This window comes from Dreissena polymorpha, chromosome 3, assembly GCF_020536995.1.
Source record: "Dreissena polymorpha isolate Duluth1 chromosome 3, UMN_Dpol_1.0, whole genome shotgun sequence".
Taxonomy (NCBI): domain Eukaryota; kingdom Metazoa; phylum Mollusca; class Bivalvia; order Myida; family Dreissenidae; genus Dreissena; species Dreissena polymorpha.
Window position 1 is genome coordinate 136,695,907 of NC_068357.1, and position 23,391 is coordinate 136,719,297.

The 23,391-nt window shown below is 34.3% G+C and overlaps 1 protein-coding gene and 2 long non-coding RNA genes across 9 annotated transcripts in view; 2 read left to right on the forward strand and 1 right to left on the reverse strand.

Annotated features, from left to right (window-relative positions):
- LOC127871600 (kinesin-like protein unc-104) overlaps positions 1–23,391 on the reverse strand; it is a 170,470-nt gene that overhangs the window by 117,355 nt on the left and 29,724 nt on the right. For all 6 annotated transcript variants that reach the window (XM_052414693.1, XM_052414694.1, XM_052414692.1 and 3 more), the window contains exon 2: positions 7,002–7,103. The gene's annotated coding sequence lies outside the window, so the exon portion shown is untranslated. The remainder of the gene's footprint in view (positions 1–7,001; positions 7,104–23,391) is intronic.
- Positions 11,818–16,158, forward strand: LOC127871612 (uncharacterized). Its single transcript, XR_008045474.1, has 3 exons — positions 11,818–13,355; positions 14,331–14,431; positions 14,772–16,158. It is a non-coding gene; the product is annotated as an uncharacterized LOC127871612 (long non-coding RNA).
- LOC127871610 (uncharacterized) lies at positions 18,075–20,893 on the forward strand. 2 transcript variants are annotated; one of them, XR_008045472.1, is made up of 3 exons: positions 18,075–19,573; positions 19,895–20,085; positions 20,422–20,893. It is a non-coding gene; the product is annotated as an uncharacterized LOC127871610 (long non-coding RNA). The 2 variants fall into 2 exon arrangements; XR_008045471.1 differs by having other exon boundaries at positions 18,075–20,085.

Sequence of the window (23,391 nt, forward strand, 5' to 3'; positions counted from 1 at the left end):
AGATTTTGGATTAAAAATGTATAAATAATCGTTGGTACTTGAATTCGTGGTTCAGCTGACCAACAAAATCCACGAAAATTCGTACCACACGAAATTTAATGGTTTTACAGTATTTTTTGTTATGTGGATGAAACATGCATTTATATTTTTCATACACAAACAATCAAAAAACTCTCTTCACGACCACCTGACGTAATTACAACCCACTCGCTAAGAAGACCAGCATTTTCAGTCCCAAATGTTTCTTTCTACATGTTGATGGTTATTACGCTCACTAATCCGACCAATCCGTTCATCTGCTATTAGGACCATCTTAGTCAGTACCGCCGTAGTAAATCAACAAAATTGCGATACATTTTCAGACCTTACTTGATTCAAGGATGTGGTTCGATAGGGTTTGTGTACAAAGCCATTGTGACCCAATTAAGAGTTAAGTTTAAAATAAAATATTGATTTAATCAATGCGAGTAATGGGAAATCTTAACAGGCATTTGGCCCATTTTTTCTGCATTTGAAAGATGGAGGTGTGTTAAATTTTGAATTTTTCCATCCTTCCAAAATGTTATTTGCTTGGCTCTGTTCTGTCAGCATTTCCTTTGTCAAACTTTGAAGTGATCAAAATCCGGTTATAACCCAGTTTTAAACCGGGTTAGACCATGCGGTATTGGCACCGAACTAAAAGTGAGTCTTTTAGACACACTTTTAGCTTACCGACTTGGTTTTTTAGCTTAAAACTTTTTTTTTTGTAATTTAAACTTTGGTTTAACTGCTTAAAGCCAACATAGTGGGTTTTTCAATCATCTTAAGTGGGTTCAAAGTGAGTTTTCTTCAACTGTGTTAATTTTTGCGGTATTGGTACAGTGCTAAAAGCGAGTTTTTCAGACACGCTTTTCACTTAAGATGATTAAAAAACCCACTATGTTGGCTTTAAGCTACTTAAACCAAGATTTAACTTTAAAACAAGAGGGCCTGAAAGGCCCAAAGTCGCTCACCTGAGATAACAAGATATTATTGGGACAAATCTTCTGACCAACTTTCACAAAGATCGGAAAATGAATGTGGCCTCTAGAGTGTTAACACGGTTTTACTATAGCCATATAAGAAAAAATGCCCCACCCCCTGGGGGCCATGTTTTTCAACCAACCGGCATCATTTTCGAACTCGTCTACGATATTATTGGGATGAATCTTCTTACTAAGTTTCATGAAGATTGGACAATAAATGTGGCCTCTAGAGTGTTAACAAGATTTTACTATAGCCATATTTAGCCATATAAGGAAAAATGCTCCGCCCCTTGGCAGCCATGTTTTTCAAGCAAAGGTTACCATTTTTTAACTTATCCAAGATATTATTGGGACAAATCTTCTGAGCAAGATTCATGAAGATCGGAAAATAAATGTGGCCTCTAGAGTGTTAACAATTAAGGTTTTACTATAGCCATTAAAGGAAAAATGCCCCGCCCCCTGGTGGCCATGTTTTTTAACCAACCGGCATCATTTTTGAACTCATCCAAGATATTATTGGGATGAATCTTCTGACCAAGTTTCATGAAGATCAGACAATAAATGTGGCCTCTAGAGTGTTAACAAGATTTTACTATAGCCATATATAGCCATATAAGGAAAAATGCACCGCCCCTTGGCGGCCATGTTTTTCAAGCAAACGTAACCATTTTCGAACTAATCCAAAATATCATTGAGACCAATATTCTGACATAATTTCATGAAGATTGGACAATAAATGTGGCCTCTAGAGAGTTAACAAGGCAAATGTTGACGGCGCACGACGCACGACAGACGACGCATGACACACGACGGACAAAAAGCGATCACAAAAGCTCACCATGAGCACGCTGTGCTCAGGTGAGCTAAAAAAACAAGTGGGTAAGCTAAAAAACCAAGTCGGTAAGCTAAGTCGGTAAGACTCGCTTTTAGCTCGATGCCAATACCGCAGGGTTAAACCCGGTTTAAACTGGCTTAAAATTTTGATCACTTTTTTGACGAGGTATAAGCCTTCACCAATGAAATCATTATAAACCTCTAATAAATGTTGAGGCAGTCAGTAAAAAACATTTGTACAATTTTTCCCAATTACTCAATATTATTTCCTCTTTTTCCATAGCTTACCAAACAAAAACTTAATTCATCAAGTCCTCACAAATATGCTGCCATTATATTTTTGGAACAACAAAATCCACTTGGACTTACAGAGAGCCCTAACAATGTTGTATTACAATATGCAAATACACTAACATCTGTCTAAGAAATGTTTGCATAATAATATAGTGCAGATTTATTGATTTGCATAAAACTATATATAAATCACCAGATAATTTGCCCCCCATTATGTTATTTCACATCAGAAGCGATGAAGAGCCAGTTCTTTCCATGATTTAGTACCGATAATTGGTCCAATAATTGAATTCAAGAATTAATAAGCATTGATTCCTTTACAAACAGAAGCTGTATGTTTGCTTTCCGATATTGAGGTAGGAAACTTTATTGTCTGAAGTGGTTACAATTATATACAATTTCAGTCTTACTCCTGTTTCTATTTACAATTATTTTTGAAATCTATAATCAATAAGTTTTCTTTCTGCTTGATAATAGCGACACATATATTACTGATCTTATTTTAGGGAATTTTACCCGCAGATACAAATTAAAACAAGCAAATTCGTTGAATTGATATCCTCCCCTAAATAAATTTTGTTCAATGCATGGTTCATACAGATTTTCTCTAATGAAATTCAAGCACTTTTTAAGCACTTTTCAAGGGAAAAAATCCAAATTCAAGCACTTTCTTAGTCCGACCTACTGAAATCTGTATATTATTATGTGTCCAATACTGACAACATTTTTGCTAAATTGGTCTTTTCTTGCTTCACATTCTATATGACTAATACAACAGTCTGCACTTACCCTGCTACAGTAACTGTTCAATCAAAAGTAAGATACTTCATTATGATTTAGTAATTGATCAAAGGCATTACACATACCAAAACAAAACCTATTACTTGAATTGAATATGTATTCTATACATGTATGTTTATTACATACATTCCAGTGGTATAATATAGCTTCTACAAAGTGTTTAAGATAATTATGCACCTGCTACAAATTAATTCTGAAGAAAAAATAGAAAACTAAAAATGTACAGAATCTTGCAACTGCCTTTAATTAAGTTAAGTTCAACCATAATATAAAATGCCATGTATGAATTGAAGCTTGTAAAAAGTATAAAAGTTTGGCACTCTTCTGGTGGCTTTTCAACGCCGATTCCTCCATTCTAGTGATCTCTATATCTGTTCTGCATGCTTTGACTTTAGAATTGGTGGTGTCAACAACCCAAGGGCACTTCAAAAGCCACCCTTTCTGAAAAATGCACTTATTCGCTGGCATATTTCAACTTGTCAGCACCATAATGGCATAATGTGTACAAAAAAACACCGAAGTAGACCAATTGGCGGAAGATTAGTAGTAGTTGCCTCCCTTATGTTCTAAAACCCTCACTGACCCGTACTAATCCAGTACTCGCCAGTATGAACAGATCGGAACCGTCATAAATCGTGAAAAACAAAAAATACTACTTCGGACTCATGGCAATGCTATGACATTATATATTTTTACCCTTAGTACGTTTTTCAAGCACTTTTGAAGCCCAAAATAAGCACTTTCTTAGCATTTTAAAGTTTTTATATGCAAATAAGCACTTTTTAAGCACTCCACAGCCTTTATAAGCACTTTTCAAGGAGAGCATTGAAATTCAAGCACTTTTCAAGGTCTGTGCTAACTCTGCAATGATGGGTGCAAATCCTATCTTAAAATGTTATTAAGTTTATGGCAATTGTTTTAATGCATTGCAAATCACCTCAGTGACATCGACACACCCATGAAGTTTCATGTTGAAATATATTGTAGCGTATCTGAAATATGGCCCTGAAAAGTAACATCATACAAAAACTATAAAGGGAAATAACTCTTAGTTTAGAAATTGAAGGGTTATTGTTCTTGCATACAACACATCTTCCTATTGATTTCTACACACCCATTAAGTTTCATGTTGTAATCTTGTAGCCTATCTGAGATTTGGCCCTTAAAAGGGAAATAACTCTCAGTAAATAAAGTGTAGGGTTATTGTTCTAGTGCACTGCACTTCTTCGAATTGATTTCTACACATGAAGTTTCATGTTGAAATCTTGTATCTGAGATATCGCCCTTAAAATACATAATACAAACACAACAAAACCCGGGGCAACAACTCTTATTTAAGAAAGTGTAGGGTCATGGTTCTTTTGCAAGGCACTTTGACTGCTTAATATCTATACACCTATGAAGTTTCATGTTGATATCTTATATAGTTGCAGTGATTTTTTGGCCCAAAATAACAGCCTTTAACAGGCTGTTTCCCAAGCAAAACTATACTATTTATTGAGTTAATTATACAGCAATTTAATTCCCTAGCACTTTATGATATCAATTTTAGAAAGCAGTTGAACATGCACTTATGGATATTTGGTATACTCTTATTAATAATTATATTATAAATGTTTAATTTTCACAATTTCCTGGTCTATCAGGCTTTTTTCCCCAATCAAAAATGGTACAGGCTGTAAAATATAAAGCATTATATATTACATACACATACTTACATCAATTATACGTTTATTAGAAATAAATTTGACAAATTCTTACATAAAATATATTTACAAAATGGCTTGAGACATTTTAACCCTTTCAGTGCCTGAACCGAATTTTGAAGGCCTTTGCAAACTGTTTGGATCAAGATGAGACGCCACAGGGCGTGGCGTCTCATCAGGATCCAAACTGTTTGATATTCTGATAGTATTCTTTGAAAAAAAAAAATGAAGAAAATGCTAATTTTAGAAATTCAGCAGACGACATTTTAGAAGATGACAAATTTCCCAGCTTGCAAAGGGTTAACATTCCACTTCTATGATAGGGCAACAATTTTCAGCGTAAAAATGTTTTCAACATAATCGTTTAGTATATTATAATATTATGCCTTAGATACTGACATTTGAACAATTTTCAACATGAACGCTTCATATGTTAGAACATTGAGTTTCACTTTAGGTTTGGCAGCAATCTTATTTGATTTAAAATAGGGAAAAAAACATGGACAAATATTTGTCAACACTTACATTTGGGCATTCACAAGGGTCCACAGGGGGTGACTAAAGTAAAATATTGCCCCAGTTAGCTAACTTCGTTTTTTTCAAAGACCTTGGAGAAATTTATTTTGGTCTAATTTTCAAATAAATTTATTTTAAAACAGTACAGCTGAACCACCTATTTACATTCCAGTAAACCTAATTTATTTCTGCACATCTGTTTAAAGACCAAAGCAGTAAATCTCTGATATTTTTCCCATCCTAAAGTATCCTCATCACGCTAATTACTTAATGCTCTATGGACAGTCAGTGTTTTTTTCACAAATAAGGGAATGGTGGCGGGGCCCGTCCAAAGGGGAAAAACGCGTCGTTTTTTAGGAAAAGGGGTAAATTAAAAATTCACTCTTTTATATTTTCTGAAATTTATTATATGAATACACATGTTTGTATGAATGTAATATTCACAGCTGAATTTCTCTGTCCTTTTTCTAAAATATATACCAATGATTTTTTCAACATTAGTTTCAGACAGTTAAGCCTTCATGCACAGTCTCAGTTTTCCTAGCCATTTTGAGTCTAATAGGGACTTTCTAATCGATAAAATGGCAAATGTTAGCATTTTTTTTTATCAATAAAATGGACCAAATTAAAATGTTTTTCATCAAATATTGACACAATATATATAGATACATCAGGGGTTTACCTGGCCATTTTGGGAAAAGCATGAAATTCATATGAAAAGTACACTGATTTGGGAATTACTAATTTAATGTAACTCTTTATAATAATTCAAAATCATATAATATTATTAATTTGTTATATACTTTGTTAGTTGTTATGAAATGAATATTTATCATAAGAGAGTTCTTTCTAAAAAAAAACAAAAAAAAAAAAAAAAAAATTTTTATTCTGGAGGGTTTTTTTTTATTTTAAATCGGGGAAAAATATATACTCTTTTTTTTAGCGGAATGGGGCCGAATATCGGCCCCGAAATTGCCATTAAAAAACACACTGACAGTGCATGTATTGGGGTCAATGACCTTTTCATTTTGTCAGTCCCACACAATTAATAAATGTAAACAAGAGATTGCCAAGCAATATTGTCCCTTACTGGTGAAACTCCACCATGGTCAGAATTTTTTTATTTGTTGCCATAGCAACCAGAATTCTTGATGTAGGAACAAAATGAAATGTCATGCATAATCTCCATATTGCCATCTGTCCATGTTTCAAGTTTCATGAAAAAATATGAAGAACTTTTAAAGTTATCCTACGATCCAGAAAAGTGTGACAGACAGACTGACTGACTGACAGTCGGTGTGCAAACCATATGTACCCTCCAGTTTCACCAGTAGGGGACAATAACAACTTGAAGATTTTTAGACAAAGGTTTATTAAAGATGTCACATGCTGTCATTCCTTATACTTGTGTGATTATAAAGGACTTGTGTTTTGAAAAGGTTTCATTGCTGTTTATTGAATATATGTTGTTTATGTTTAATGTTGACCATAAGCATTTTTAACCAACATGAATTGATTTTGAAGCACTTTTCAAGGGCTGTGCCCACCCTGAAAATAACATTTTGAAAAAAGGGTCTTTCAAAAATTGTAGGACCAATGGGCTAGTGGGCCCCTAATAATAATCCATCCCTGTGCACTGTAAATATTTTTGGTCTAAAGTAATTAAAAGTGTGATTCCAGTCTGTGTCATTTACATTGATAAAATATTATTTATTCACCACTTTAATTTGCTGATGTCCTTGCATTTATAGCATTCACAATACAGATGGAAGGATTACTTTATGAAGTAACTTTTCTTTCATTGTACCTTTTAAACCTATAATTAAATTCACAGTTCAAATCTTACCTCTTTAGTTTTCCAACTCAGTACGTTTTAAGTCCTTCTTGTTCAAATCAACTGAAGACAGGTTTTCATGGTCTCGTCCATGTTGAAAATGTCTTCAACATTCTGAAAATCATAACAGATGGTGATTTATTATTTGTTTGCACCTCTTAAAATCTAAAACTCAATCCCTTCAATTTTCTATTTTCTTATATCATGTATTTGAATTGGCACCATATGAACAGAATCTACAGGTTCTCACAATATTACGCTCTCATTTATGCAATCAAGAGGAAATGTTACACTCTTTACGTCTCTGAATAACTTATGAAGATATGCGCGTTAACACTGTCTTGTTACGTCACTGTGACGATATAAATAGGTCCTCAGACTTGAAAATGATTTTGATCCATCTTGAGAATAAACAAGCTATTTCTTTATGTAAACAGGAGTGTGTACAGAGACCATAATCCAACAAGTGCATGGTTAAAACAAGATACCTCAACTTATAATGAACATGTCAGACAAAAGGCAATCCCTAAAATAAAATAATATAATGCACATAACATTACATAACTTTAATATTAAATGAACCTCATACAGATTTTAATATTCACCGAAACTTGTCCACAAATCAGATAACTTATCCAATATTCCACCGCACCAAGTTAAAAAATTTACTCCCTCAAAGAATCGCGTAAGAAATGTTAATACCAAATCATAGAAATTTTAGATTCCTCCTATATGTTCTTTACACTTATCAAGTAACGAATGACCTCAAATGACTTCTGCAACCAGAAAATGACTCAATGCGAAAACACTGGAACCGAGAAGCCACCAATGAAAATCAACCAATGCAATAATCAATAATGCCCCCCCTCTCTCTCACTGGAGAGTCTTGAATTGATGAACATAATATCTGCAGATAGATTTCCCACATAAGGGAAGGACCTATCAACAGAAAATTTCTTCCAATATGGGATTTTTCCCTGGCACTAGTTTTGGGTAAGGCGGAATAAAAGCTCTTTCTCTCTTGCTTGCTCAGGATTTTTTGATGACTCATCGAAACAAGTTTATTGAGTAAATGTGTATTGACATTAATTGATTTTTCTGACTCCATAACAAACATAATGAAACTCACTAATAATTGATAAAGCCAGATTGTTAACTTAAATTTATTTGCCATAAATACTGCTGTTGGATAAAACTATAACAATAGTCTTATATACAATGCCACAATAAATCAGGATTTGCATCAACTGAATAATTTTCCCATTGGAGTAATTGTTTGTTTTCTTATCCTAATCTAAAAAGACTCACTTTCCGGCAAACAGGAACAGGTCACACAGAAAACAGTTTTTTTTTTATTTTTACTAACATAAATTGTTATTTTGAAAGTAACAAAAATGTATGTTACAAAATATCATTTTGGCAAATGTCAATTACGGTCTTCTGTTTAAAAGCAAATTTGTTAAAGGGCAATAACTCTGTTTACATTTGTTTTGCTGTGTCAACCTAAAATTATCTATTATATGACTTCTTTTGGTGGATAAATTACATTTTTGGTATTCAAAAAGGAGCCCCTTCACAGTTTGTTGCCAAATTGGCAGTGCCTTCTAAAATGTATTCAATGCGCAAATTTTAACCCTTTCAGTACGGGAACCGAATTTTAAAGGCCTTTGCAAACAGTTTGGATCCAGATGAGACGCCACAAAACGTGGCGTCTCATCAGGATCCAAACTGTTTGCTCTTCTGATAGTATTCTCTGAAAAAAGTCGAAGAAAATGATAATTTTAGAAATTCAGCAGACGACATTTTAGCAGACGACAAATTTCCCAGCATGCAAAGGGTTAATGAAGCAATAGTATTCATGGTATTACAATGTTTTCTGTGATTAAGAATTATGCATTAGTACATAAATTGTATTTTTACTATACATTTTCTACATTTTTTACAAACAAGTCAACTATTTCTTTGAAAATACACTACATTTAAAGTACACCAAAGTCAAGGCCATAAATCACAGTCGCCACCTCTTTTGGCGATGCGCGGCGCATTAATAAATAAGCCAATGCTACTTCTGAGGTGGCGCTAAGGTCCGGATGTTTTGAAATTTCAATGATGATTCGGGTTGAGAAGATTTTATATGTGTTTTCAACATATTTTGCATAAATTTAAAAAACAGACTATGAAGTGTGATTCAGCAAAGGTTAATTTATCCGCAATTGTACCGAAACATACAATAACAACCCCTTTAGAAACGTAATTAACCGCTGTGCAAGTGTCTCTTCTGATGGTATTGTGTATTTTTCCAAACAGAATAAATACATTTGAAATGCACAATAAGTGTGTTTTATCTGCATTTTCAATTTTATCAAATGACATTACATGCAAACATGGTGCTCAATGTAAAAGTATTGGCAACTGAGTACACCATTTTGTTTACTTAGTAAACCACAAACTATTACTCAATTTAGTTTTATGTACTGATCACAGAAGTGAATGCATTGAAAGGACAGCAAAACCAGTTGTAAGGTAAACAGTATACAAATGAAATATAAATACTACAATCATGGCAATAACATTTGACCAAGCATAAGTCTCAAGCAATCTAACAATTGAACACAAAACAATCAATATATTTCTGACTGAAGTAAAATGGCTAAGAAGGAGATCACAAGTTGTAAGACCCTGAATTTCAAGTGAAAGCAATTTTATTCATTATAAGCCTAGTGCAGTCCCTGATTAGCCCAGGGCCCTCGTTTTGCACTTTATACCGCCGAATATCGGTGGCTTACCCCATGAAAAAAGTATACTTTTTTCTCCTATTTCAGCTAAAAATTCCCTCCAAAAAAACATTTTATTTTTTTTACTTTAAAACCTATGTTGCCAGCTGGTATCGTGCTACTAACCCATGTAAATAAATGTATATGTAAATCACATTAAAATATTGTTACCACATCACAATACTTGCTCCTACAAATTGCTACATTCAGCCAGCAAACATATTGATTATGAGACAGCAATTGAATGAAAAACAGTAAGATATCTATTGGAGTTCATGTTTGCCATTTGAATGAACAATTGCTTATAGGGTTAGCATCAGGAGAAATTATTTTGTCAAATTACTTGTGTGGAATTTATTAAGACAATTTGATTTGGAATTGACAAAAGCAGATAAGCCTTCATATTAAAGTAAACCGGATAGTATCGTTTGTGTATCCTTTTCACAAATTGTGAGCCAAATTAAAACAAGAGCTGCCCGCATAACGGCTGCCACGCTCGGCTACGGGTGCAGTTTTTAAACAAGAGCACCGCATAACGGGTGGCACGCTCGGCTGCAAAAGCTTGTCAGAATTTTTTTTTTAAAGAGGTCACAGTGACCTTGACCTTTGACCTAGTGACCCAACAAGAGATGTGTTCGTCAGAAACACAATGCCCTCTACTGCGCCACTTTGAAATAAAATTTGTATTTATCATTTGGCAGGTTTAGAAATCATCTCCCTTTAAAGCTTATTACATGTACTTCCCTTGGATTTTGTCCAATCCAACCGGGAGGGGGTGTCTGCAGACAGTCAAAAATGACCAAGTCAGACATCATAGACAACCAAGGCCTGTGGTTTATCAAAGAGATCATAGCCAGAGTTCTTCATGTATCTATGGACATAAGTCCACAGGTATGTAATGAACACTACTATTAACAACTTAATACATGAAAGAAATGATAATTATATCATCCCTTTAAAGCTAATATTACTTCCCTTAAATGTTTATTTTTTACCGTAGACCTTGAAGGATGACCTTGACGTTGACCTTTTACCAAAATGTGTTTGTCAGAAACACAATGCCGCCTACTGCGCCGCTTCGATTTATTTAACAAAAATATATACCTGAGCAGGTCAGATAACTATGTCCATTTAAAGCTTATTACTTCCCTTGACTTTGTTTTTTCGACCCTAGACCTTGAAGTATGATGTTCAACTTGAAAATTTAACCACTCAAAATGTGCAGTTCCATGAGATAAACATGCATGCCAAATATTAAGTTGCTATCTTCAATATTTAAAAAGTTATGGCCAATGTTAAGGTTTTAGCACGACGCCTTAAGTGGACGTCGGACGGCAGACGGCGGATGGCCAGCTGGCTATGACAATAGCTCGGGTTTTCTCTGAAAACAGCCGAGCTAAAAATGAAAGCTTGTCAGAATTTTTTTTAATTGTTTTTTTTTATTAGGTCAAAGTGACCTTGACCTTTGACCTAGTGACCCCAAAATTGGTGTGGCGTGTAGAACTCATCAAGGTGCATATACATATGAAGTTTCAAAGTTGTAGGTGGAAGCACTTTGATTTTAGAGCCAAATTGTTAAGGTTTTAGCATGACGTGGACGGCGGATGGCAGACGGCGGTCAACGAGCTGGCTATGACAATTCCTTGGGTTCTCCGAAAACGCCGAGCTTAAAATTTAAGCCTCATAATTTCACATTTAGTTTAGGTTTTTGATTCCTATAATATTTCATTGATATGCAAAGAAAACTACATGAACCAATGAAATATTTGTAAACAACTGTGCCCATGTATTTGGGCCATGTGGTACTAAACAAAAAAAAACATATCTGTTATTAACTTATTTGTACCACTCATACAAAATTTTATGTGGATGCAACAATTAACAAGAGCTGTTTCCATCGGAAGACATATGTCCCCGAAAAACGCTTTTTCGAAACATAATCGCAGATTTCGAAACCTAAACGCGGACCCTCAGTTTGAGGTCAAGGGGGTCAAAATTTGTGTGCGTATGGAAAGGCCTTCAACCCGTCTGTAGATCTGCCATAGTCATTAGCACTTTTCTACGGAATTCTATAGAAAATATTATGGAATTATACGGAAATCGATGGAAATCCATGGAATTTGATGGAATTCCATCCACTTGCAAATTTTCCATCTGAAGCTGTTATGGAATTCCACGGAATCTCGACTAAAATTCCATGCATTTCCATGGAATGTATGGAAAACACCATGGAAAGTTGGACTTAGCCATTTTAATCAACGGAAATCGTTATGGAAAATAACTTATACATTTTTTTGGATGGAAATCAATGGAAAATAACTTAGAAAATTTTTCGCTGGTTGTCTGAAATGTATTTGTAGTTTAATACATGTATGAATTTATTTTCATCATGTATTTTGTATTTAAAAGAAAATGCAATAAAGATAATTATAAATTTGTTCTAGAAATTGGAACAGTTCTGGAACTGTTCCATATTTGTGTTCTAAAACGTATGTTCTGGAATTGTTCCAAAACAGTTTTTTAGAATAAATCCAGAACATTTGTGGAAAATGGCTTAGGACTTAAACTGTACCAATAATTTCAAGAACCTTTTTAGAACATTTCAAGGACAAAATATGGTCAAGAAATTTCTAAAAATGTTTTAAAATTTAGTTCTAGAACACATCTAGAATGCTTTAAGAACCAGTAAGTTCTACAAAAGTTCTAATGGGGAATAAGAACACATATAGAACACCTTACACTTACAAATAGCCAAATAGACTTCATAGTAGCGATAGCAGCAGCAGCAGTAGTAGTAGTAGTTGTAGATGTAGTAGCTATATTAGTAGTAGTAGTTGTTGTTGTTGTAGTAGGTGTTGTTGTTGTAGTAATTGATATAGTAGCAGTAAGTAGTAGTAGTAGAAGTAGTAGCATTAACAGTTTCTGTAGCAATAGTAGTAGCAATAGAAGTAGCAGTAGTAGCAGTTGTTGCAGTAGTAGCAGTTGTTGCTGCTGCTGTTGCTGCTGTTGTTGTTGCTGCTGTTGTTGTTGTTTCTGCTGTTGTTGCTGCTGTTATTGTTGCTGTTGTTGTTGGTGGTGGTGTTGTTGATGCTGTAGTAATTAAAGTAGTAGTTCTGCAGAAGTAGGAGTAGTTGTTACTTTCAAAGCAATTTCTACAAGTTTAAATTCCTTAACCCTGTCCATGTGGTATACACACTGTTTTCTCTCAATATCAAACTCAGCCAGTCCAGGTTGTCAAATAACAATCTATCTGATAAGCCCAGCTTGTGCAGTGAGTCAGATGTTGGGTATGTTTGCTGCAAATCTATTGGTTATAAGATATAACAGCCTTTTCTAATTGGCTTAATTCAAATACAGAAAGTTTACCTGTTAGATTGAAACATGAAACATGGTGGAAAATGTACTGGTTTAACTTGTTAAAATAAAGTTAAAGAAATTTAACAAACAGAAGAGTTCATTAGTTTTTCCATTAAAAACACTTTTTTAAAATACTTATGTATTTATATCATTTGGAAAGTGACATGAAATATTGTTAAAGAGTGATGCATACAGTGTTTGAGCAGTCTGTCTAGGAATAGAACAACAACTGAAGGTTTGTGATTTTTATTATTTATAAATATTCCTTTAAATTTAATCTTCTTATGACATTATTGTAGACCTTTTTATGTGATATTTGAGGTTTTAGTATGGCAAATATTAGTTTAAAAGCAGCTGTCACCCAGATTTTCATTTAGTGGAGTTTGCAGGTTGAAAAAGGAAGTAATAAGACCTATGTGGAGAAATTAATAACGTTGAATGTAGTATCGGAATTTTATCATGCAAGGTTAAAGAACTGAGGCTAAGGAAGTTTTGTACTGTGCATGTTGAGCACTCTATGCTCATTAATGGTGTTAATGTTTATTATTATCCCCCGTCCATAGCCATATCTTGGAAGTGCTTTGGCAGATTTCACTGAAACTTGGTGTGAGTATGTATATGGATAAGAGGATGATGCATGCCAAATGACATTGTACACCATTAGTTAATAACAGAGTTATGGCCCTTTGTATCTTGAAAAAATGCTTTTTTGTGTGTCCAATGCCATATCCTGGAAGTGCTTTGGCGGATTTCATTGAAACCTGGTTCGACTATATATATGGATAAGAGGATGATGCACGCCAAATGGCATTGTACACCATCTGTTAAAAACGGGGTTATGGCCCTTTGTATCTTTAAAAAATGCTTGTTTGAGTGTCAAATATAATACTTATGTGTCCAGAAGCATATTGGCGGGGGATATCAATTCAACGAATTTGCTTGTAAATAAAAAATTAAACCAATGGAATTGGTTTTTAGGTATCTGAGTGTGCATTTTCATACCAATAGAATTACACATCATTCTAATTATAGCAATAATAAATTTGTACTAATCATACCAACAAATTAAGTTATGCTTAGTGCTTTGCGATGTATTCACTTCGTTTTTAGTTCTCTTTCTATAGACCATTTAACAACTTAATATTTAAAACAATTCATGAATTACGTTCCCTATACATTTTCATTATGTGCTTTAATTACCATTGACCAGTTGATGGAAGATACTGCAGAGTTTGGCAGGGAAATAATCCAACAGCAAAGCCGCTCTTTAAGCGCATTCACCTAGAGGACTTACAGGGCCACACATTCATGGTAAATATTGTCATGCCCTGGGCTAGATAAGTTATTTAATGTTAACCACCTGAAAGTATTTTGTCTTACACTTTTCTGGATCCTGTGATAACTTTAAAAGTTCTAAGTATTTTTTCATGAAACTTGAAACATGAACAGATGACAATAAGGACATTTTGCACGTCATTTCATGTTGTTTATAATACAAGAATTCTGGTTGCTATGGCAACAAATATATTTAACAAACTTAAAATAGTGAAGTTTAACAGGTAGGGGACCATATTGCTTTGCAATCTCTTGTTATAGTTTGAATGTAAATAACTCTTTGCTTTAGACATTTTTATGATTTTTTATTCTGTAGAGCACATGTGAGCAGTATACAATGTACCTCATACCAAAAAGAAACCGGAGGCAGTGACTGGTGTTCAATATTCTCAGAAGAAAAGGAAAATGGCAGTGGAAGACTTGGACAAACATTTTTAAAAACAAGCCTCTGTGTTAAGCCTGGCAGTCTGTGGCTGGTGACATGTTTTATTTGGGTTACTTCTTGTATAAAAAAAGACCAGTTATTTATTTTGTGAATTATATTTTGTGTTTGTTTTTTGTCTTAATTTATTATATTTTTTTTAATTTAGGAATTTGAAACTTGGATAATTGAATAAAGTCCGTGTTCAACAGTACTGAGCATAGTATAATAAATAACAAATTTACAACAGTTGTTAATTTGTTATGTATTATTATTAACTATGCTCAGTACTTGAATACTGGCTGTCTGCACGGGAATTTGTTTTCTAGAAAGTTGGTTTCAGACTTAAATATTTGAAGTTAACCTTCGGAACTTTTCTAGAATTGTACTGGAACACATCAACTAAAACTGAACTTCTGTTATCATACTGAAAGTGTTCTAGAATTAATAAGGAACAGTTGTTGAACGTTAAAATGTATGAGAAAAAACTCGAGAACAATTCTGCGTGATGTGTGTGTGTGCATGTAATTGTGTGTGTTTATGAACATATGTGAGAAAGGATGTATACTTGTCATAAGATAAATGTAAAATTCTACTTCTATGTTTTATATTGTGCCTTTTATAAGTTTTTCTTTTCTCACCTGTATATGCGTGCATGTTTATGGATGTGTTTTTGAATGTGTGTGTGCATGCCTGTGGTTAAGAGAGTAGGTACTTTATGAAAATGTAAAACCACTCATTTTTGAATATGTACTGTGACTGCACGTGTGTGGTTAATGATTGATGCTATATCTTGTTCTTGTTTAACTTCTATGATGAAACCTTTAGTTACATTCACATTTGTTTTTCAAAATCAACAAAATGCCTTTAATCTATAATCTGTTTTTTTCTATTTTATTCCAGCTTTTTATTAAATTCCATAGCTTTTCACGGAATTCCACGGCATTCTATGGAATTCCACGGCATTCTATGGATTTCCACGGCGTTCTATGGAATTCCACGGCGTTCTATGGAATTCCACGGCATTCTATGGAATTCCACGGCATTCTATGGAATTCCACGGCATTCTATGGAATTCCATGGCATTCTATGGAATGCCACGGAATTCTATGGAATTCCACGGCATTTTATGGAATTCCATCCCATATCAAGTCCCTCTTCTGTTTTTTTTTCACTTTTCCATTGATTGCATGGAATCGGATGGAAAGTTAGTGCCAATACTCCACGGAATTCCATCTAACGATTTCCATAGAATTCCATATGATTCCGCGGCAGATCTACAGACGGGAATGTCCATATACACATGCATACCAAATATGAAGGTTACATCTGAAGCAACATAGAAGTTATGAGCATTTTTCGAGCGGAAACACAATTTTTTTATGATTTAAGGGCCGTAACTCAGAAGTGCCTTGGTAAATTTGGCTGATTATTAAACTTTTATAACCTAGATTTTATTGCATTACACATTTTTATGAAGTTTGGTGCAGATCCGATGACAATTGCTGGAGTTATTGTGCGGAAACTAGAAAAAACGCAATTTTTCGATGATTCAAGGGCCGTTACTCAGGAGTGTCTGCGTCAATTTGGCCGATTATGGAACTTGACCTAGATGTTATTGCCTTACACATTTTCATGAAGTTTGGTGAAGATCTGATGACAATTGGTCAAGTTATTAAGCGGAAACAAGAAAAAACGCAATTTTTCGATGATTCAAGGGCCGTTTCTCAGGAGTGTCTGGGTCAATTTTGCCGATTATCGAACTTGACCTAGATGTTATTGCCTTCCACATTTTCATGAAGTTTGGTGAAGATCCTATGGCATTTGCTCGAGTTATTCAGCGGAAACGAGAAAAACACAATTTTTCGATGATTCAAGGACGGTAACTTAGGAGTAAATGGGTCAAATTGGCCAATTATCGAACTTCACTTAGATGTTATTGCCTTACACATTTTCATGAAGTTTGGTAAAGATCTGATGACAATTGCTTAAGTTATTGAGCGAAAACGAGTACAAACCCAATTTTACGATGATTCAAGAGCCATAACTCAAGAGTGTCTGGGTTGATTTGGCCGATTATCGAACTTGATCTAGATGTTATTGCCTTACACATTTTCATGAAGTTTGGTGAAGATTTGATGACAATGGCTTGACTTGAGCGGAAACTAATCCGGATGGACGACTAACATTCCGATTTTAATATGCCCCCAGAACTTATGCATCTGAGAATGTCATATTATAGGCTTGTGTTTTCAGAACTTGAAACCAATGGGCAGTCCAGACAAAAAATTGCTTGTCATTTACATGTATGGAAAACACTAATTTTAAACAAAGCCTAGAGGTCAAGCAGTCTTATTTTTGGTAAAACTTGTATGGGAATATTAATATTATATAAACAAACCATATCTCCATCTTTAACCAATTAAAGCAGAAGGAGATAAATCTTACTTTCACTACAAGATCCTTTATTTGAATGACATGTGACCAATTGACCAACTACAAGATCCTTTATTTGAATGACATGTGACCAATTGACCAACACACCACACAAACCAAAGACAAGCACAAATCTTAAGTGTCACATACCTTTTAACAGTCACGGGAAAGCTATGGGGCTATATTAACTATTTCCCACTCAAAAGCAAAAGTTAAAATGTCTATGTGCAAACAGCATTAAACCAGAACAGACTGCAAGTAACTTGCAGTCTGTTCAGGTTTTATGCTGTTTGCTGCTCATCAGTATATAACGGTTGAAAATGAAGCCTTTAAAACTTGAATCTAGTAAAAAGGCCTTTAATTTAATTTACCCGTAACTGTTTAAGGGACAACAACTGTGTCAAAACACGTATCTAAGTGATAAAGGGTTACACCAAAAAGGTCAACGCTGCATGATATATGACATCTTTGTTTATAATGGAAGGTCCAGAACATTCAACGGCTCTTCAACACTGAACAGACTGCTATTCCTTGTACAGTAATCTTTGATCGGATTGTCGATTGTCGTATGTACCACATTGATGGACAGATTGGCATTCAAAGTGTTTGATTGGGTCATTAATGAACTCAACATGATGACAACATTCTCGTTAGCTCTGTCATTCAGTAATTTTCTGAAGAGAATCTGCGTAGGATGTTTCATGTTACAAGTACATAATTGTATAAACTATAACTGATTGATGTCCACCTTAGACTTGTTTGTTTCTTCCCTTGTCAAAAAATAACCCACTTTCATACCAAAACACACTTAAACCAACATAAAACTGTGTTTTTTCTGAGTTTTTCTTAGCGGAAGTTGGTTTTTGCTAATAAAAGTGAGTTTTATGTGCGCTAAACTGTGCTTAACTGAGTTTAAAGTTGGTTATTTTAAGAAGATGTGTGTTTAAGCGAGTTTTTTTCAGTAAGAAGTCGGTTTTTTGTGTGTCAAAAGTGAGCCTTTTTATTTATGAGTTGGTTTATGTGTGTTTAAGTGTGTCTTTTTGTTTTATAAGCGAGTCTTTTACAACAGAAGTTGGTCTTTTTTTAAACAGAAGTGGGTTTAAGCGAGTTTAACTTGGTCTTTTTGTAAATAAGTTGAGAGCTGCAACGAGGCTTAAAGACTCACTTTAACACACTTTTCAACAAGTTGGTCTTTTGTTTATTAATATAACTCATCAATGAAACAATAATTCTTCAACTGGGTCTTTGTTTGATGTTTATAGCCATAAATAAAACAAGTCAATTGTAAAGGGGCTTTTTTTACAGCTTGTTTGCCATTGTCCCTATTGTACATTTGTGTGCTCCCCATAATTTTTAGGGAATATTGGATGAAAATGGCTCTTTCAGAACATCACAGGTTCACAGATGGACAACAAGTATCACTGACAAAAACTAACAATGGTCAAGCTTAGTTTTATACATGAAAATGAAAGAGTTTGTGTTTCACTTTGAATTTTTTCTTTATGTTTGTTTTTATTATAAACAATATCCTATGATTGTTTTATGTCTTAATTTTTTATTTTTTTTTAAACAATCTCATATGATTGTTTATATTTGTTTAAAACAGTATTTACTTGTAAAATCTGCATATTTAAATAATTATGGTATTGGAAACATTATTTTGGAAATAATCTATTTATTTTTGTACATAAGTTATGCAAGATTTTGATATTTGCATATGATACCATCATATCAATTTTCTTAATTTGGAATAAAATAATAAAATGCCAAACATTACCTGTGTTACATAAACTGTCAACAAAATAACAAGACAATACCTTAAAACACCCTTATTTCACACCACTAACAATAAACAGATAACAATCTGTCAGGCATTCAGAGCTAAACAGGGTACTGATTATCTAGGGGTAGATAAGGCTACTGATGGGGTCCTAGAGATAAGGCTGTGTGGAATAAGATATAAGGCTTTTGATTGGCTATTGCACTGAGGAAGTTATCTTTTTGAAAACAACAACTTTTGAAAAACAAGCTGGTGTCAGCAACTGAATATTGAGCTAAATTTAATTCAGCAACATTAATATAAAGAAGTGAAAGACTTATAATGGTAGTGTAAAATGTCTTGAAATTCTGTCAGCATGAAGTATTGTGTGATGAAAACAATGTGTTTTTTACTGCAATGTGGAAATCAATAATAAGTTGGTTGGAAAGGAGGTTGAACTGCCTGTTGTTGTTTTTGGAATACTGAAGAACAGTTTTAACAGGTTTGTATTGTCATTTCTTCACCCCTTTTTTTATTTAGTTTATTGAATTAATTATGATCATTATCATATTTATGTATTGTCACTGGGAAATGTAAATGGATAAGTTATTGTATTGCAATTTAAAGGAAAAACAACACATTTTGAAGCAAAAATAGATAAACTTACACATGAAAAAGTGTAAATGTTGTGTACAGTGAATAATTATGGTTGTGTTTCATGGTTATTGTCATCTAAAATTTTATTTATATCTATTTCTGGTTATTACTGAACGGATTTCTTTCCCTCTTACTTAATTAGAACTTATATATTTTAATTTTGAAGGTTAAACTCTTGCCACAAGGCAAAATTGACATCGTTGGGAAGATCCTTTGGAAAGAATGTGCATCATCGCCTGCCTGATGTATGGACTTTTAAACCTGGTTTTTACCCTGCACAAGCTGGCAAACTTGAGGGGAACAAGAGTGGGAAAACCTCGCCCTGTCCTTGACCAAGAAAGCTCGATTTGTTGAGAGGTAAACTATACAGGTTATTGCATTTACAATGCCACCAGACCACACAGCCAAATAAGACTACGCATCTTGGTACATTTTCAAACTGCATTTTCTACCAAACGCAATTTCTTTTAATAATTGATGAAAAGTGCTAAGTCACATGTGATCACGGGATTAAAATTTCAAAAATAAACAAACAAAAACAACAAGCAAATAACTTAAATTTATTATTATTAAAGCAACAAGATTACCATAACAGCAATATTTCATAGTTAAGTGGAACAAAAACATAACCAATCAACATGTTTGAAGAATGCCTTGCCCTTTTGAAAGTGATATGGTATTAATCCTTTGCAGATCAACTGGCATAAGAGATGCTCAAGAGGAGAAGGACACAAGCAGCATCAATGGAACAACTACATGTCGCTCCAGCGCCCGCTTTCCAGGTCTCTACCAGCTGCTTTCCAGGTCCCTCCACCCGCCAAGATCAGGTCTAGGTCCCTGCACTGGCTGCTTTCCAGGTCCCCTAGCGGTCAAGGTCTCTCCAGTAGCTGCTGTGCAGGTCCCAACACCGTATGCCGTCAAGGTCCCTCCTTAAGCTGAAATCCAGGTTCCTCATTCCACTGCGGTTCAGGTACCTCCAACAGCTGAGATCCAGGTCTCTGCAGCAGCTGCGGTCTAAATACTCCACCCGCAGTGGTCCATTGCGGTCAAACTTTTGCTTTAAAATCTTCCATAAATGTCTATTATTTTATAATGTATTGTAAAAATAATCTGTTAGTATTAATTTGCGGTGTACTATTTTTGTCATATAAACATAATTTTCGTACACATTGTGTTTTTTTCCTTTTAACCACATTGGGCTTATAATGAACTGTTGTAATTGCTTCACAAAAACCATTTTTCTAGAACATATCAGTCCAAATTTTTTTTTTTCACACTGCAAAATCCCACAAAAGGCTCACAAAAAAACTACTTTCTTAAAAAAAACTCACTAAAACACTGTTAAAACCCACAAAAATCAACTTACCCAAACCCACAAATTGCTTTTGTTTTTTTCACAGATAAAATACTGTTAATAACTAGGTTTAAAGCGAGTTAAAAGCATGTTTTCACTGTGAAAAAAACTAACAAAGGCTTGCTTTCAGCTCACTTTTCGCTCACTTAAAAACCGTGTTTAGCCTGCTTATAGCTCACATAAAAAGCACACTTTTTACCCACTTAAAACCAACTCCACAGACAGAAGTTGGTCTAAGCATGTTTAAAAAACCTCAAAAAACCAACTTGTAGAAAATCATACTCACTTTAAACCCACTTAAGATGGTTAAAAAACCCACTATGTTGGTTTAAAGCGAGTTAAACCAAGATTTAACTCAGAAAAAACCAAGTCGGTAAGCTAAAAAACCCAGTCGGTAAGCTAAAAGCGTGTCTGAAAAACCCGCTTTTAGCACAGTGCAAATACCACAGAGTTAAACACAGATGCCTGAAAAAACTCACTTTAAACCCACTTAAGACGGTTAAAAAACCACTATGTTGGCTTTAAGCGAGTTAAACCAAGATTCAACTCAGATAAAACCAAGTCGGTAAGCAAAAAGTGTGTTTAAAAGACTCGCTTTTAGCTCGGTGCCAATACCGCAGGGTTAAACCCAGTTTAAAACTGGGTTATAACCGGATTTTGCTCACTTTTTTGACAAGGGTTTGGTGAACCCGACATAGTAAGATGTAGTTAAACTATTGGTTTGTAAATGAACTAGAAATTACTACAATTTACATTTAGAAGTTAAGCGTTTTATTTCACCAGGACTTCAGGTCAATCAAATTTAAACATATTATAGTTAAAACTTTTTAGCTGTTACACCATACACACAAGAATAATGGTCAAAGTTTTTTTCGGTTGCAGTAGCAGTTAATTGGTTAATAATTGTTTTGTTATTGTTGTTGTTATTTTTTCAATCAAATCTGTTTCTAAAAAAACCTTTTTGTGTTATTACAACATTTTTCATTCTTAGCATCATCCTATCAACTTGCATTCCAAAAATATATATAAAGTGACTTAAAGGAGGAAAACAACACCCAAATAACATTAAAATAAGGAGTCCAGATTGATATTGAAGACTCCTCCAGGAAGAGTTGCATCTCAATCAATGATGCTAATATTGATTTTTTACATCTCCTATCTTCATCTGCATCATCAATTAGCACTGGAGATGTCCATGTAAGTGGATAAGATCGACCTGGTCACCAATGATGTTAACTGACTGCAACAACATTCTGTTACTGGCCAGTGCATATTAATGGGACGAGTAAGTCACAGAAAATATGTGGGGGTTTTCACTATTTTAGGATTGGGATGGGTCCCTTTGGATTGGGAAAAATTGTGGCGTTTTGACTAAAATTGCTAAATTAATGCTGTTGTTGTTTTGCTTATAAATCTTCACACTTGAGAATAAACAAGTTTTTAATATTAAGATACAACTTTTAGAGCTGTATGGGAGATGAACTAAATGTTGGGATGAGACAACTCAAACTGAACTGATTGTTTATAATTAAACCCCTTTGTTTCAAAATAAATCTATTTTTAGTTGTGGTGATCTTGACCTTGGGGATATTGACGTAATTCTTTCATGCGACACACCGTCCAATAATGGTGAACAAATGTGCCAAATGATTTTTAAAATCTCACAATGAATGACATAGTTAAGGCCCAGACAAGCGCATTTATGGCCATTATTGACCTTTTAACTCAAAGTGTGACCTTGACCTTGGGGATATCGACATAATTCTTTCGCGTCACACACTGTCTAATGATAATGAACAAATGTGCCACGCGATTTTTAAATCTCACAATAAACAAAGTTATGGCCTGGACAAGCTTGTTCCGCCTGCCCGCAAGCCCGCCAGCCGCCCGACCGCCTGCCGACATTCGCCAATCTAATGCCGACATTCGCCAATCTAATAACCAGTTTAAAAATACTCACTATAATTAGTATGCAGTCTGCACAGGCTAATCTGCATGGACAACACTTTCCACCTAGATTGGATTTTTGTTTAGAAAAGATTTCTTTTAAATGAAAAAAAATGAGAAAAAGTGGTTTTCCCTGATAAGCCTTTGCATACCAGTACACAAATCTAGGCCGATACTTCACTGACTTGCAGAAAGCCCAATCAATCCCACAGCACGGCTCATTATCCTCTTTATTTTTTAAATCAGGTGCTTAGATAATGGAATCTGTTCACAAATTGATGAATTCACAAGTTTACAAAATTTGTTTTCCACCTTTTTAAATGGTATAAGAATGTTGTAAATGAATTGAATGAAACAAATAA